Source organism: Amphiura filiformis, chromosome 18, assembly GCF_039555335.1.
Source record: "Amphiura filiformis chromosome 18, Afil_fr2py, whole genome shotgun sequence".
Taxonomy (NCBI): Eukaryota; Metazoa; Echinodermata; class Ophiuroidea; order Amphilepidida; family Amphiuridae; genus Amphiura; species Amphiura filiformis.
Window position 1 is genome coordinate 9,860,945 of NC_092645.1, and position 9,864 is coordinate 9,870,808.

Genomic DNA, 9,864 nt, shown 5'->3' on the forward strand with positions numbered 1-9,864 from the left:
GTGCTGCTGCTGCTGCTGCTGCTGATGATGATGATAATGATGATGGTGCTGATGATGATAATAATAATGATGATGATGACGATAATGATAATGATGATGGTGATGATGATGATGATGATGATAATGCTGCTGCTGGTGATGATGATGATATTGATGATGTTGATGATGATGATGATGATTATAGTGATGATGATGATGGTGATGATGATAATGATAGTGCTGATGTTGCTGCTGATAATGATAATGATGATGATGATGATGATGATGATGGTGATGATGATAATGATGTCAAAGACAAAAAAAGGTGACGATGACGATAGTTAAAATTCTGGACTTTGTCTTTGCTGGATCCTGATACCAACAAAATCAAGAGTGCAAAGGTCAGGGATATACTTGTTTATTTGTTTCAACACTAGTAAACAGGCCGAGGTAAAGTCGAAACAATTTACACTCAAAATATTTTCTTTTCTTTGTTTTAAAAGAACTCACATTTATAGAAAGTATAAAAGTAACAACTTCGACACATTCCCTAAAGTTTCATCAGTTTGAAGATGGCTGCCTTAACGACGACTACTCAGACGCCATTTTGCAATATTCACCTCACGTGGTTACGAAAGCTCAATGTGGCATCGAATGCGTGGCGTTACCCGGATGTGTTTCATGGGATTGGATGGTTACTTCCACTCACAACTGTGAAACTAGTAAAGAAACCACATGTCGTCTGCTGAAGTGGACGCCTGCAGGAAATGAAATTAGCACTGATTCCGATTGCTCGATATATCGTCTTCATCGCCTGAAACCTTTCTACTAGGATCTGCTAGGAACTTTTTAAAGCTGAATTTATACTCCAACTAGCGGTAGTGCGCTTTTCCCAATACAACCGAAATCTCACTGTTTTAAATCCGATCGCTATCGCTCAACGATCCAGTATAAATTTAGTTTTATACTATACACAGGCCTTGCCGTTTAGATTTTAAAGGCGAGTGGTTAATCACTCGCTAGCATGATGCTAGGCGAGTGGTCGAATTTTCACAAATACCATTTATTTGGGTATAATCAAATATAAATTTGGTCTTAAAACAGTATTTATGGATTTGTGTTGAAATGCGCGCGAAGCGCGCAAAAATTTGTGACTTTCTCCGCTTAGAGGGGTACAGAATCGATGAATACTGAATTGGCTGATTCGATGGCTGATTTTGGGGGATTCGCAGCGAGTGATATTTAGTGTCTATGGCGAGTGGAAAATCGCTCGCTAAAAATCGAGTTTGGGCGAGCGGTGGCGAGCGAGAGCGATCGCTCGCCTCAAAGGGCAAGGCCTGATACATTTCATCTTGTTAAATTGTATACTGACCTGACAGATTCGACCATCTTGGGCGATAATAGTCTCGGTCCCAGCCGATTTGTGCTCCTTCGTCACTAAACAAACCGTCTGGCGATAACCTCATAAAACGTCTTTCCTGATTGGCTGAATTAACTCCGTAAAATATTGTATTGCCAAATAAGGCAAGTGGTGGACAGTCATGCGGTGATATAAATTCCCGTATTAAGCAACACAATGTATGTGTACGCGTTGCGAGTCGCTGACATGAAAGGCGATATCAGACGATTGGCGCCTCAGTGGCTGCAAGCTAGCGTACATTTTGCGTTTGCGGTATCTACAAAGTACGATGTTTGTGTCACTTACACAAGTCACGCCCTAATTCATCAGCCATGGCCAATTTAAAACCTTTTTATTTGGAAATTCATTAAACCAATCAGCGATCGTCATTTCGGGGTTGTCGCCAGACGGTTTGTTTAGTGACGGAGGAACACAAACCGGCTGGGACCGAGACAATGGCGATAACTTTCTTGAGAGCGATGTTTGTCGATCGACTTCATTATAAACTATAGGGGTACTATATACTAACGTCCAGAAGAGGATCGTATAAGAGAATATACTGTATCAGAGAATCAATCTGGATAACGAAGAGAACACCGAACACCATGAATAGAGACGAGGGCACATTAAAATTGGCCACGTATACTATCCTCTTCTGGGCGCTAGTGCACCCCCAGCATACACAAAACGTTTTAAACAGGTTTTATTTTGGGTTTTTGCTTTTGGTAAAAGCGTTAAGATCATGAAAACGTTTTAAAAGGTTTTTTATGAAAACACACTACAAATAATTCTTCAAAATGTTATTTTCTGCAAACATTTTTTTCCATTGTTTTATCACCACTTAAATAACGATATGTTAGAATGTTTGCATTAAGTTATCAAAAAATGTTTTCGAATGTTATGAAAACGTTTTCTACCCTTTATATAAACCTTTTCTGACCTTTTGCGAATGATGTCGAAAACGTTTTGTGTTTGCTGGGTAGCTATTGGTGTGTAGAAGTCGGGATACAAACATCACTCTGAAGATGAACCTGTCAGTTTTGGTTTTGACAAGATGAAACGTGTAGTATGATTTTCAAAAGACCTAATGGACGTCTTCAAGAATACGATCTGCATTTGTCATGCAATATCACTGTTTAGTGAATTTTGAGTCACGTATTACCTTTTTTATTGAGGTGTAAATAGAATATAATCCCTGTTAGGCCCTGTATATATGGTCCACGTACTGTGTATTTATGGTATATCCATTGGTAGATAATGAATAAAAAGGCAAACAAAAATAATGACAATTTATAAGTGCAGCAATTAACTTGCACGTTTCTGCATATAATATTATGTATTTCATAGCATCAAAATAGTGTGTCCTTTGACCAGCCATAACTATATACAAATATACTGAAGTCACAGTGATTTAGGTGTCATTTTTTCTCCTTTATATCATATAGACGAATCCAAATACACGCATTCCGACACCTGACTAGCAGCCTTTAGTTGGGTAGCCATCAGCTACAATGCACTCAAAATGTGAAATGATTCGGCCTCGGTGGAAATTTTAAACTGCATTCCATCACCCGTTTTACACCTTCCGCGAAAACACAGGCAGTCAAAAGAATAACACAATACAGTTCCCTTCGACAAAACGCACAGCATGGTCTATTCGCTGTTGAAGTGACATAATAATCGGATTAACTACACGCGGTATCTATGCATTGATGTACTTGCGAACAAAAGGACTATGTATGAATAGATGCGACGGGATTACCTGCGGAATTATCTCCATTATATTATTAGCTATTATTCTATATATTAACCCTCCTCGTCCTTGCATCTTCTCTAGGTGTTAGGCGGTTTTTATTTGCACAATTGGACGCTCAAAACACCAGGTTGGTGCTAGCGGCTACCCAAAGATGTCCGACCAAATCCTGACCATGACTTGGCTCCTTGGATTCGTCTATACGATAACTTCGATTTTCGAAATAAACCATAGTTTCCATATTACAAGAAATAAAGAAATACGAATTCTATAAGGTTGACAAAAATTTCATAAAAAATAGCCGAAGAAAACTTATTTATTGTTATTTGCATGCCGCTTAACTTTGCTTTAAAATGTATTTTATATTAAATACAAGGTAAATAACAGCCCATAGGAATTATTATGTCAAGCACAGATAGAGGCAATGGAACACTACATGTATAATATTATATATGAGTATGAGCCATTCAGTGGTTGACCACAGTTTTATAGGACAAGAGCCATCTGCTACATGTAGCAGATGTATGTATATCATGATTCTAAAATGTGTTGATGTTTTTGAAGGACTTTTTAGCTATATATAATCAGTGATCCCTCCAAACTACAAAGTCTGACAGTCTATTCCAAACATTCATAACTCCATGGTCAAATGCGATTATCTTGACGAATGCACTTCTGCGAAGTAATTATCCTGCATAAATCTGTCGAGTACATAAGATATAAAAAAACAATTGGCAATTAATTGCTGCATTGATATTTTAGTTTGAAAATTTAGGAAATAATTATCTTAAATTAAAATGCGGTCAGTTCAGTGACTTGTAAAGGAAAGTCACTGCATAAGTTAACTACCACTCGATAAATGCTAACCTCATCGTGACATCAACCAAGCAGCAAAGTTCATTTCCCATTGAACTACTGTTCCGAACTACTGGTATTGATATAATCGATTGCATTTCAAGTATTATGACGCAACGCGGCATTCGAATCCATGAATGTAGTGGGAGAAGAATACATAACGGTGAATAGAAGTAGGCACTAGAAGTTTATCTATGTATTAGTTGAAAGGACACAATCAGGTTACACTATACCCTCCCCACCCCTATCTTTCAATGTTGGGAGACCACAATGTAGAAATGATGACGATGTTGTCCAAATCAACATTGTAATAGGGGAGTGGGGAAGGGTGTTGGACAATTACCCAGCAAACACAAAACGTTTTCGACATCATTCGCAAAAGGGTATAAAAGGTTGTCAGAAAACGTTTAAATGTCGGGTTATATAAAGGGTATATTAAGAGTATAAAACGTTTTCATAAACTTAAAAATCATTTTTGATAATCTACTGCTCAGCAAACAAAAATGTTTTACAGAAAACGTTTAAATGTCGGGTTATATAAAGGGTATAAAAACGTTTTAATAACATTCCAAAAACATTCTTGAAAACTTGATACAAAACATTCTAAACAGAATGTTATTTTGGGGTTGAAAAATATTTTGCGAAAAATGTTTGCCCAAAATATTTTCAATAACGTTTTAAAAACGTTTTCATGACCTTTATATAACCCGACATTTAAATGTTATTAAAAGGTCTTGAAAAAAACATTTTAAGAATATTTCTGTGTTTGCTGGGTTCAAATATTTTAACATAATGTTATTTAAGTATTGACACAATATTTGGCAAAAATGTTTGCAAAAATAGTTTACAATAACATTTTTTGAAAACATTTAAAAATATTGTTGTAGTGTGTTTTCATACAAAACATTTTAAAACGTTGTCCTGACCTTTATATAACCCGACATTTTAATGTTATTAAAACGTTTTTACCTAAACCAAAAGCCAAAATATAACTTATTTAAAACGTTTTTAAAACGTTTTTGTGTTTGCTGGGTAATGCTTTGGTGTGGCAACCTTTTTCGACAGGATTGTCTGAATCAGATGGCTCATCTGGTAATGGCGGGGCAGATGACCCATGACAAAAGACCTCATTACAGTCGGTTCCGATCAGGGTGATAAGCCCGATTGTTGGATACACTTGACTGTCCTGCAAAAATTCCCCGACCAGCTATCTACGGCGACCCCCTTCGTTCACCAGGTCACTTGTGCCTGGCCGAATAATTTGTAATAAATGATCACATCAAACAACCGTTGACAACAGCTGATGCAGCACTGGTAAATATTGATTCACCTCAATCGTCACCATGGTATTCGTAATGCCAAGGAGTGTTGCTTTTAGAAAATTGATAACGTATTGACGTTTTGTGATAAAGGAAATACAAATGGACCATTCATGTCTTGAAATTTCATAAATTTAAAATAACCCATTTTATTATTAATGAATGAATAATTTTCATATACGAGTAGTTTATATATCATTTGCTACAGTAAGTAAAAGATTTAAGGTACCAAGTTATGTTCACCCCTGTATATCCTAAACAAACAGCGCTATGTCACAATCTTTGACTTTGAGCTCGAATTTAAGACCTCATTCGTTGAAATCGTTCAAAATATAATATAAAGACACGACAATCCCCAAAAAAACCCAGAAGACGCAAATTTGAACGTTGCTGTTTGTTCCATTGCATGCCCTATTGATTTGTACACAAAGCATTCTCGACCAAGAGAACTATCGCCGCCGTTCTTCCATTGATTAGCACTTTAAACTAATGTCCTGCTGTCCTAATGTCCATTGATTAGAATACAACATTGCAACTTTTGGTTTCCTTTCTTCCTTTATAGGTTTTAGATCACCGTTCTTAACTTCTCAACCAATTTAAACAAATAAGGCTTAAATTAGAGCTAAAGAGCACAGGTATTGGCTGCTTGTCTTAATTTTGTTGACATATTTGTAGAGTAATTATACAGGGTTGAACATAATTGTGACATATTTGTAGGGTAATTATACAGGGTTGAACATAATTGTGACATATTTGTAGGGTAATTATACAGGGTTGAACATAATTGTGACATATTTGTAGGGTAATTATACAGGGTTGAACATAATTGTGACATATTTGTAGGGTAATTATACAGGGTTGAACATAATTGAGACATATTTGTAGGGTAATTATACAGGGTTGAACATAATTGTGACATATTTGTAGGGTAATTATACAGGGTTGAACATAATTGAGACATATTTGTAGGGTAATTATACAGGGTTGAACATAATTGTGACATATTTGTAGGGTAATTATACAGGGTTGAACATAATTGTGACATATTTGTTGGGTAATTATACAGGGTTGAACATAATTGTGACATATTTGTAGGGTAATTATACAGGGTTGAACATAATTGTGACATATTTGTAGGGTAATTATACAGGGTTGAACATAATTGTGACATATTTGTAGGGTAATTATACAGGGTTGAACATAATTGTGACATATTTGTAGGGTAATTATACAGGGTTGAACATAATTGTGACATATTTGTAGGGTAATTATACAGGGTTGAACATAATTATGACATATTTGTAGGGTAATTATACAGGGTTGAACATAATTGAGACATATAGGTAATTATACAGGGTTGAACATAATTGTGACATATTTGTAGGGTAATTATACAGGGTTGAACATAATTGTGACATATTTGTAGGGTAATTATACAGGGTTGAACATAATTGTGACATATTTGTAGGGTAATTATACAGGGTTGAACATAATTGTGACATATTTGTAGGGTAATTATACAGGGTTGAACATAATTGTGACATATTTGTAGGGTAATTATACAGGGTTGAACATAATTGTGACATATTTGTAGGGTAATTATACAGGGTTGAACATAATTGTGACATATTTGTAGGGTAATTATACAGGGTTGAACATAATTGTGACATATTTGTAGGGTAATTATACAGGGTTGAACATAATTGAGACATATTTGTAGGGTAATTATACAGGGTTGAACATAATTGTGACATATTTGTAGGGTAATTATACAGGGTTGAACATAATTGTGACATATTTGTAGGGTAATTATACAGGGTTGAACATAATTGTGACATATTTGTAGGGTAATTATACAGGGTTGAACATAATTGTGACATATTTGTAGGGTAATTATACAGGGTTGAACATAATTGTGACATATTTGTAGGGTAATTATACAGGGTTGAACATAATTGTGACATATTTGTAGGGTAATTATACAGGGTTGAACATAATTGTGACATATTTGTAGGGTAATTATACAGGGTTGAACATAATTGTGACATATTTGTAGGGTAATTATACAGGGTTGAACATAATTGTGACATATTTGTAGGGTAATTATACAGGGTTGAACATAATTGTGACATATTTGTAGGGTAATTATACAGGGTTGAACATAATTGTGACATATTTGTAGGGTAATTATACAGGGTTGAACATAATTGTGACATATTTGTAGGGTAATTATACAGGGTTGAACATAATTGTAACATATTTGTAGGGTAATTATACAGGGTTGAACATAATTGAGACATATTTGTAGGGTAATTATACAGGGTTGAACATAATTGTGACATATTTGTAGGGTAATTATACAGGGTTGAACATAATTGTGACATATTTGTAGGGTAATTATACAGGGTTGAACATAATTGTGACATATTTGTAGGGTAATTATACAGGGTTGAACATAATTGTGACATATTTGTAGGGTAATTATACAGGGTTGAACATAATTGTGACATATTTGTAGGGTAATTATACAGGGTTGAACATAATTGTGACATATTTGTAGGGTAATTATACAGGGTTGAACATAATTGTGACATATTTGTAGGGTAATTATACAGGGTTGAACATAATTGTGACATATTTGTAGGGTAATTATACAGGGTTGAACATAATTGTGACATATTTGTAGGGTAATTATACAGGGTTGAACATAATTGTGACATATTTTTAGGGTAATTATACAGGGTTGAACATAATTGGTACCTAAATAGCTCTTTTTCTTTTGCTTACTGTTGTTCTGTAAAGTGACGCCCGAAGAGTAATAAGGTGCTAACATCCGAGCTGTAGGAGCCCAACAAAGTATATTTGTACCATACTTGGTGATTTTACTGCCTAGTACCACTCTGTCTAGAGTGGAGTCCATACCATGTACCACTCCCATGTCCCACTCCAGACATAACTAGTCACATGGGAGATTACTTGTCCCACCTCTAGTATATACTTCAAAAAGTAAACAGAGCCACCCAAAGAGATGACCTGCTCCAGACATAACACATGACATGGTAGACTACTTGTACCATCCTCATAAACAGGTGTGCCCAGAGAGTGGTCCTTTTTTTCAATTAAAATTTTCCAGACAACATTATGTAACCTCACAACAAGGGTGTATACTTTTAGGACACAACCATGACCTCAGCATGTTTGTAAACATAGAGATTGTCAACATACAGCATTTAGTGTAATAAATAACATGTTTTGGCCAGACAGTGGTCTCTTTTGCCATGTATCACTCTGGGCTGGTACAAGTAACTTATTCCACTCGTGGCCTGAAGGCCACTCGTGGAATAACTATTACATGTTTACACCGCAAAATTAGCTCATCTTCTTTTCTGTCGTCCATATGACACCATTTGTTGGTTTAGTCATAATAACTGAGATAATTGCGCCTCCGTTTTTATTTTATTTTTTTCTACCCAAAACACTAAAATCTGGTGTATTGTGACCCTTTTGAAGCCTATAATTGGTCCAGATAGAATTCATTATTAGAATAGTGTTCTTGTAATTCAAAGAGTAAATAAGACTTCCAATTAGTGAGCGTATCTTTATAATGATTTGCTTGAATGGTTGATCAGTATTTTGCTTTTAGCTAAGGACACAAAAATCTCTCTTTTTTCTCTCCTTTCTCTAGTTCTCCCCCTATCTCATATATAATTTATATTATATCATTTCATTATTGTATTTTGTGTTTCTTTAAAATGAATATCAGCAATTAGGCCTAGCTGTTCATTAAAATATGATTGATTTATCATTTTTGCTACTTTTGGTACTCTAAAGAGGTACACTAATCGCGTCTGGCTGTAAAAAAGGCCATTTTACTTGTACGCGGATGATAAATTACTTGAAATACAGGTTGTTCAGGAAGTTGTCAGACGAAATATGAATGTCAAATCGTACAAACAACCCTATACTTCAGCAGTGATTGTCAAGATTTTCCACATTGTAGCCGCTGTTTAAAAAGCATTCATATTCTGCTTTGAATGCAGACTGCTTTTTGGGATACCAGCTTTGCAGTACAGAAGGTTGAATACATATACCAACCTCAACTTCACAAAGGCAGTTGTAATATCATTGTTATGGCTGTAAAATCATTGCGGGCCGGTTGATGCATCGATCAGCTGCAGCATTACACAACAGTATTCAACAATTCTTTTCACAGCTTATAGTTGCCTTTAACATTTCTCCATCCCTGAAAATACCAGTTTACAAGTACAGACCAACATATTGACAGAGAAGGAAGCATTTTGACCACAGTATTTGAATAAGTTATATATGAATATGAATATTACCACCTGTTTCAGTAAACTTCTGGTAAAATAAGACTTATTTATCCAGGCGTGTGAAGCGTAAAGGGTTGGCGGTGCCCATAGAGTTTGTCCACTTTGAAGTACGAAGTGAGGAACGCACATTTTGCGTAAGCGTATCGTGCGTCGCGTATTAAGACGCCTAGCAGCGTGTTAATTCCTTTTTTACATTACGGCGAGCGGAAACTGTGTAATTTACTG